An 8,327-nucleotide genomic window follows, 5' to 3' on the forward strand; every position below is an offset into this window, starting at 1 on the left:
ACACTCATGTTGTCTGTAGGCCACAGGCTGTGCACCCGCTGGAACAGATTTACAATCTCCCATTTATTGGTTGAATGAAAGAGGCTGATAAGCTGCAGCGTGGCGAGTGGCACTTTGGCGCCGAGGTGCTCGCTACTGTGCCGGCCAGCAGGGTGCGCTAAACTCTGGCAGCTCCTGGATTACCACGCTAATGCCGGCTTTGCCGTTGATAAACATCTACAACTCGCATCTGTGGCGTATAAAATAACCAACTGGACCCATTTGGGAACTCTTAGTTACACAAATTGAGCTGGTAAAAGTCTGGGAGGAGAGAAAGCTTTCTTCTAATAGTGTGTTTTAAAAAAAAATTCATAGGTTTTTGGATTCAAAAAGACAGATTACAGAAAAGGTAATTGGCCAGTGCCAAGGCTTGTGTATGTGGGTGGAAGTCTTGGCTCAGAATGTTGTTTAACGGCAATGGTGGCCATACGAGGTGCTGGCACACTGCCTGTGTTTCTGATGCCCACACACACCCCCTCTCTGAGCTCCCCGTGGGACAGCAGTCCCGGCTGGGAGTGGACCGCCCTCCGTCAAATCTCCATCAATGTGTCTCCTTCCCAATGAGATTAGAGCACAACTTTGATCTCGCCCGTCCTGAGGTTTCAAGCCCACTTTGATGTGTTCCCTCCTTGTTAACGACAGAGGCGATGGGAGATGACAGCGTCCCTTCTGGGCAGGGGAGAGGGGAGATTGAGCAGACCTCAGGTTCGGAAGCAAGAGAACAGGTTTGGGGGTGGCGGGGGGGATGAGAAATGCTCTCTGGTGTGATATAACGCTGGCCGGCGGGACAGGACATCAGGACAGATTGATAGGTGTTCCTCTTTGCTCTCTTTGAGTACCCCCCCCACACACACCCCCACACCCCCTGCCGCTTCTCACCAACCCCGGGCGTCTCTCTCCAGCCCCGTCCGACCGCCGTGGCATTTTCATGGGCTTTTTGTGAAGATGAGAGATGGAGCCTCTCATTTATTTCATCTTCTATAGGAGATGTTTTAAGTGCTCCTTCGGGGCCAGAGGAGAAGTCTCTCTGTTTCTCCTCTCCTTGTGACCCGTCCCTCCCCACCTTCTCCGTCCGCTTTTCTTGGGGAGAATATCTGGAGTCTAATAAGCAATCTTTTACCCTGTGCCCTCTTTCCCCCCAAATGAATACAGCAGTCGTACAAAAGATGTAAATAAATCTACCTTTCACCTTCCGGCGTTCGGCGTAGCACGGGCTCGTTAAGTCGGCTGCGACTTTTGACATTTAAAAATGGCTCACGCAGTAGGGGTTACAGGAGAGGGCAAACCAATCCTTGAAAACTAAACCAACCCCTCCGCCCACCACCACCACCACCACCACCACCACCCCCTCCCAAAATAATCCTGAGTGATGCCGAGTTCAGTGGCGACGTGCTGGCGCTCCGAACACTGCTCGCACATGGCCGCCCGCCAATCTCTGATCACGCAACGTGGCCGAGACCAAGAGTCGAGCGGCCCTGCAGGCTGTGAGGCTGCAGGAGACCACGGCTAAGATCTCCTCCCTTCACAGGCCTCCACGCGGAGCGCAAAGCCACCTCCCTTAGCGAGCGCTGGGAAACCCACACCCACGCTCCAATGTTTCTCCTGCTTCCTTGACTAATTACATCCACCATGCATGTCTCCTCCACAAATAATGTGTTTTTCTGATATGTTTAATGGCAGCGTTTTATCAAGGGAGTTTGTGAGTATTAGTGAAATGATTCATTTTATCACTTCATGTGGCATGGAGCATGCCTAATGAGGTATTTTTTTCTATGGAGAGTTGGATATTCAAATGTGGATCCTCATTGTGAAACGATGTCATGGAGAAAGTGGGACAGTGTCTACCGGTTGAGAGAAGCAGGTTTAATTTTCCGCATTCCTCACCACATATCTTCAGCATACCTTATCGCATATAGAACTGAGGAACGGTGCCATTTTAAAAGCCAATGAACGAAGGAACGGACGTTGCAAGGACAGAGACAGAAGCTCCGATTGGTTTCGGAGTGACGTGATGGTGGACGGAATAAGAGGCCACGACAATGTTATTTCAGCGACGCAAAGTCCTTTCAGCGGCAACTGACCTCAGACAGGAGCGGGTCGATTCATCGGGCGAGAACCGACGGGAAGCTTCGACAGCAGTGGGCTGAGACTATGGGCCTGAGACTATGGGGCTTCTCTTCATGGACTGCAGCTACGCTGGCTGGAAACTCTGCATGCTGAAGTTTCCTGACAAGCAGCGGGCTTCAGAGCTGCATTGTCGGTGGGGTGTTGAAGGTGCTTTTTACTCTAGATACGTGTGTGTGTGTGTGTGTGTGTGTGTGGAAATACACCTGGAGCTGGTTTTTGTCTCAGGCGATGCCCACAGGAGATCTCCTCCAGAGTGATCCTCCATCAACCAGTGTCGCCTCTCAACGCTCAGACTCAATCTTACAGGCGCTGAGGCAACACTGTTGTTCCGGAAGCTTCCGGGCCACAGCGACAAACAGTTCAATCTAATTTGGCGCTAGCGGACGTGGGTGAACGTGCGAAGGCGAACCCATGATAGCGGCCTGAGGCGTGGCGCACGTGTTCGTGCCCCGAGAACGCCACGTGCTTCAGACAGCAAGCGAGTGGCCCTGCCACGAGTCTGCACCGCCACGTTTCCACTCTCGAAGCTCACCAGCGACTCACGGAGACAAAAAGTGATAAAGTCGAACTGCGAGGCAACTGCCCTCTCCCTAGGCAGCAGATTAGATTATTAACACTTTGCTGGCTTGGCTAGAAGTGTCTCTTCACACGAATCACTGAAGTGCTTGTAGGGGTCAAGTGGCCCTATCAGTGATCAGCGAACTTGTGAGGCTCAGCTTCTGATGTGAAGCCCTACGATCCCATTTGAAGCAATACGGGACGCGTGTTGGTTTTAACTAAAATCATGTTAGGCGCACAAGATGTTTAATAGAAGCTAGAAGCACATTTTCCCTCCTGTTCTTCTCTGGAGAAGTAAATTCGGCAAGATCTTGCTGAGGAGGACCAGAGAATAACATGCCGGGAATGTTTAAAAGGAAGGCAACTTCAGAGAAGGATGTTGGGGTAAAATAAATATTTCCAAGTGCATAAATATCTGAAATAAGGGGCTATTTCTGAAAGGGATTGCTAATGGACTTTGCTTTTAGATGCCCACATCGGAATGCTGGTTTGGCTTCGCGGACACGAGGGATTCGCGCCACTCTCGTCAGTCTTCTAAGTAGCCTGTGATCTGTGCTCATCCTTTTTTCTCTGTCCATTGAATTATGGATATGGGCATCAGCTATGACGGTGTCGGAGTGACCTCGAAGCCTGCAGCCTCTCCGGGGTCGTTTCGTGGTGCGGTCCGGGAGCCGGAAATCGCATTTCACAGGCTAGGCTGGTGTGCATGAATTATTCTGAATTATTTTGGGCAGCTGAGGGGTGGTGGGGGTTTGTTGGAGGTGGGGAGAAGGGGGGGGGGGTGGGGCGAACACGGCGGGCGAAATGAAAAGTGCGGATGCGAGTGAGACGCGTCGGACCTGATGATCTTTCATTTCTTTTCACCCCGAGCCAACCAAAAGTCGTACGCTCGCCGAAGAGAGGCGTCTCGGTGAATCTCCCCACCACTTCACATTTCCAATGATAATCCACTGTGTGTGATGACAGTGCAGACGCGGAGCTGTGGGGTGGGTGGTAAGCAATAGAACGAAGAGAGGAGTTTGGGGAGGAGAATCGATCGGTGCCTCTGTTCGGGTGAATGGAATGAGGATAAGGCCTGTGGTGACAGGCTTTTTAAGACCAAAATAAATGGTCTTGCTGACCCTTTCATCTGGGGTATGAGTCCAGAGACTACAATCTACTGGAGAAAGATGTTAACACTTCCGATGTTCGTTGTTTTGGAGAAAGCTTTTATGTCCGTCGACAGAAAATGGTGTTTGCCTAACCAGGCCAAAAAAGTTCACGAGTTCAAATAAAAGCTCACACGAACCGCCTGCTCTGTGGAGCCCAAGCTCTCATCGATTCACGCCTCTTCTGACCTGCCGTGACCAAACACTCAGGCCGTAAACAAAAGACTAGAGCAGGACTCTGACAGGAGACTGCCACCCGACGCCTCTGAGGTCAATTCCACCCAGAGGGTTTCTCTCTTCACACACTCGAGCTCCACTGGGCATGCTCAGCCATTTGGCTATGTTGCTTCTGCAATAAAGTCCTCACAAGAGAAGCAGTGACAATAGAGAAGACTAGCAGAGAATCCCCAAGTCTAAATTCCATTTGGAGAAAGATGGAAAGATTATTCTTCTCAATCCTGGTGTGGGACTTGACCATCGAAGATCATGGTAATATGCGCATTGTAAGTGGCAATTTGATGCAAATAAAAGCGCCTCTGTGCCATAATAAAAGTGTGAGAGTGTGTGTCTGTGTGTGAGAGAGAGAGAGAAAGAGGGAGAGAAATGATCCCAAGAAAATAAGGGAGGAAGAAAGAAAAAAAAACGAGAAAATAAATATTTGGAAATAAGCAATGCGAGGTGTACAAAAGGTGCATAAAATTAAGAGATAAATGTTTCACATCAGCAACAATGCAGGAAAAAGCACAATAGTCCACATTAATTAGAGTAATCCATCAAAGGCGTTCACCATGACGTGGCCTAATGATCGCTTTGAGAAGTTTTAATGAGCGCCACGCACACTACAACTTTGTTAGTTAAAATGTTGACGTGTGACTACACACGGCGCTCAGGAGCCGTTTTGGGCCAGAGCCAAACGTCCTTTATGCCACAAAATAATCTCTTGCTTGTTAAATGAGTCAGAACTACAACAAATAACCGCAAATGAGAGCAGCGTTAAAGCACGTTCAAGACGGCACCAGGGGCCGTGTGAACATGGACCAGAATCAAACACCTTTTGGGACTGCTCTGTTGTGCATTTTGGAGTCGAACATGTTGAATATGGTACCAGGTTTGCGTGGTCGCAGCAGAACGGCGTCAATCTGGCAGTGTTGGCGGATCTCAGCGGGTCGTCGTCGGTACCAATGCGTCTCCAATAACCGCGAAACGTTCGCTTACCGGGAGCGACAGGCGGAAAAGAATCGAAACCATTAGAGGAGATATATGGCTGCTGCTTATGTGAGACGTGGTGTGTAAGATTGGGAGAAACACAGAGACGAAGCGAATGAAAAGCGACGTGGTGTGTTCGGTTCGCTCCGTAATGAACGTCTTAACGTAAGGAGCTGCTCGTTGGCCTTGGTTCCAAGCGAGACGCAAAGCCCATATACGCCACGAACGTTGTAGCAAAAACATTACTGCTAGATGGTTGCACTTTAAAGACTTTCAAATATGTGACGTTGGAGATCTTTTGGGAATCAGGTCGCAATTTGGCGCCATCTCGGCCTTTTTCTGTATCTGATCCAGTTTAATAAGGGCCTGGACCTGTTGTGAGGAATCAGGTGCTCTTGCGTTAGGAGAACCTTAAACTCCATGTCTATAGCAGGATGGAGACCACACAGTCCTGCGTCGTACTCTCTTGTATCACTGGACCCTACAGTACGACGAACCTCCAGCCAGTTTAGCCTCACAGAGATTTATCACACACTTCTCTTTTTTTTCTATGCGGTTTCCGCACTCCTGTGACCACCGTGGCTGACCCAGAACCAGCTGTGAGTCGTTGGGTCACATCTGAGTCCAATACAGTAGGCTGAGTCAGGAGTCGCGAACAGCCCAAAGAACCTGGTGCCAGTACAGCTTCTCGGCACCAACCAGACAAATTTGCCTCAAACTGCTTCACTAGGCTCGACGCCATTTGTACGTGCAGCTGTGAAATATTTTTCAGCAGAAATGTTTCAAGTTAAATGTCAGCTATGATCTGCAGCACTGGTACATTGAGGGCCATGCTAATTGACTGAATACCAGACATTAGTCATCAAGAGACGACAAACTGTGTTAGAAGCGTAAAAATGGAGCAATGCCATTTTAACGACCAGAAAGTAGCAAACACTCATTATGAAAGTGATTCATATTTTTGTTTCTTACCTGAGATGAAGAATCAAACTGCTTTGCAGCCCCCAAATGAACCAGCTTATGCTCCATAGACCAGTGTTTTGTTAAAATTAGCCTAAACCATACTGTATACTGCATTCGATATAGGCTACTCTCTAAAGTACATATTGGTCCCGTGGTAGTATGCACTACACGACAAGATTTCACATATAAAATTCATTTTGGTTGCTACACACCACATTCTGTGTGGGGACCTAATCATTACACAAGTAGTATATGGTGGGCTATTTTGAAGAGAGCTCAGGTCTCCCACTCGGTGGTGGCCATGTTTAAAATAGATTTATTACTGAATATCTGGAACATCCAGGTGACGCATAAATAATACTAATAATACATACTGACATAATAATACAATACTTAGTTTTTAAAACATTCAATAATATTAATAATGAAGTTCTTAGTAATTGACTCTGGACCCTTCAGCGAGAGACTGAGTTCTTCTCCTAAATGTCTTCCTTAGACTGGAGGCCCTGCCGTCTTTGTGAAACCTCTAGCCTCTCGATCCCCGGCCCTCGAATGTAAAACCTGTTCCAAGATTTTGTCATTTCTTAGCAATCTGTCAGCAGACTGACCACTGTGTTGGCTAACTCGTACGTAAAGGCAGGGCGGCGAGTCTACAGGAGAGGAATTTCCTCGAGGAACGTCTGAATGCCAGGAGCGGTTCCTGTGCTGCTGATTCGAATCAAGGCCACTGGAGTTGGGAGATGCTTTGTACCACAATCACACAGCGTTCAACAGGGGCACAGACAGGATGCCCTCAAATTAAGCCCTTAATGCATTTGTACAGAAAGCCAGGCGGTCGTCAGGCGAGCCTGGTGCCATTGTACATATTTGCTGTGTCCTCGCCTCATCGGGGTGAGGACGCCATGCGAAATGTCACCATCTGCCTCGCGACGGCTGATCCCAGATCAATTTAAAAACCGAATCCCCCTTCCCCGTGCTTCAAATCCAGTAGCAAGCACCGAGATCTCAATTATAGATTGGCCTAATTAGCTGACATTCTGTGACAGGCAACCAGCCCAGGCGAAGCTTCCAGTCATGACCATGGAAATCATAACCCATGGAGAATCATGTTTCAGTCATATCGAGGAGTGATAGTTGGTTGACACTGAGTCCTTACGAACCGAAGCTGTTTTCAATGGTACAACTCAGCTTAATGTCTGAACCGCGCTGTGGACCCTGGAAACGCACCACTGCGGCCCGCACGACCTGATTGGTTTGGTGGGGCGGCTCGCGGAAAGCGGTGACCTCAATTTAGTGCTGATGCTTTAACTTCTCAACAGCATACTGAGTGAGTACGTGGATTAGCAAAAATTCATTTGTTTATCAGAGACATTCTGTAAAAAGAGAACATTTATTGTAATGAAAGTAATCCATTTATACATCACGTGAACTGCTGCAGTGCGTTCACTTTTAAAGTTGCACACCTCCAAAACACATTTAAAACGGTAATATTGGACAAACATGTTTCAAGAATATTAAGTCATTGTGTTATGTAATATAAATATTTAGTACAAAATATCACAAGGTTTAAAGCAAAGTAGTACATAGACATCGCCTAGATTCCCAATCCACTGCAACAACTGCACTGTTTCATAGAACCACGTTTTTACAAGTTAGCGTCATTTTTACATCACTGACAAAAGCACAGTAATATTGGATGTAAAATCTGTATGCTGCGCACGCCTAAAACACAAATATTTACCTGCCCTTGCACTGTGCGAAGCCTGGTTCAATCATATGTATATTTTCATCTTTTCATCCCCCTCGATAACTGAGGTGCTGGATGCAATTCCAGACTCATTTTGCGGCAGGCAGAGAGGGCACAATAACAGGGCCATGATTTATTTTAACATCCCAGTCATAACTCAGCATCGGACTGTTGTGATTATCATTCACGGAGGGAATGAATCACCTGTGTTTCATTACTTACAAAGGCAGCTGATAGTTTCTTTGAAGAGCGGAGGATTGGCAGAGGAACAAATTTATTAGAGAGCATAGGTGTAAAAAACACTCCTAGTTTTCTGACCTTGTCTTTCATAAATTAAATGAATGGTAACCATACGTACTGATATCGGAAAACCTTTATCTCACTGTTTTGGCAGAGCACATCGTATCTGATGGTTTTTTTTTTGTGTGTGTTTAGATATTTGAATAAGATGAGAACGTGGGAGAAAACATACGGTATGTTTGTTTTTGGTTATTAGTTGAGTTTGTAAATATCTATTCGGGGGAGGGATGTACAAATGT

Source organism: Brachyhypopomus gauderio, chromosome 19 (assembly GCF_052324685.1).
Source record: "Brachyhypopomus gauderio isolate BG-103 chromosome 19, BGAUD_0.2, whole genome shotgun sequence".
Taxonomy (NCBI): Eukaryota; Metazoa; Chordata; class Actinopteri; order Gymnotiformes; family Hypopomidae; genus Brachyhypopomus; species Brachyhypopomus gauderio.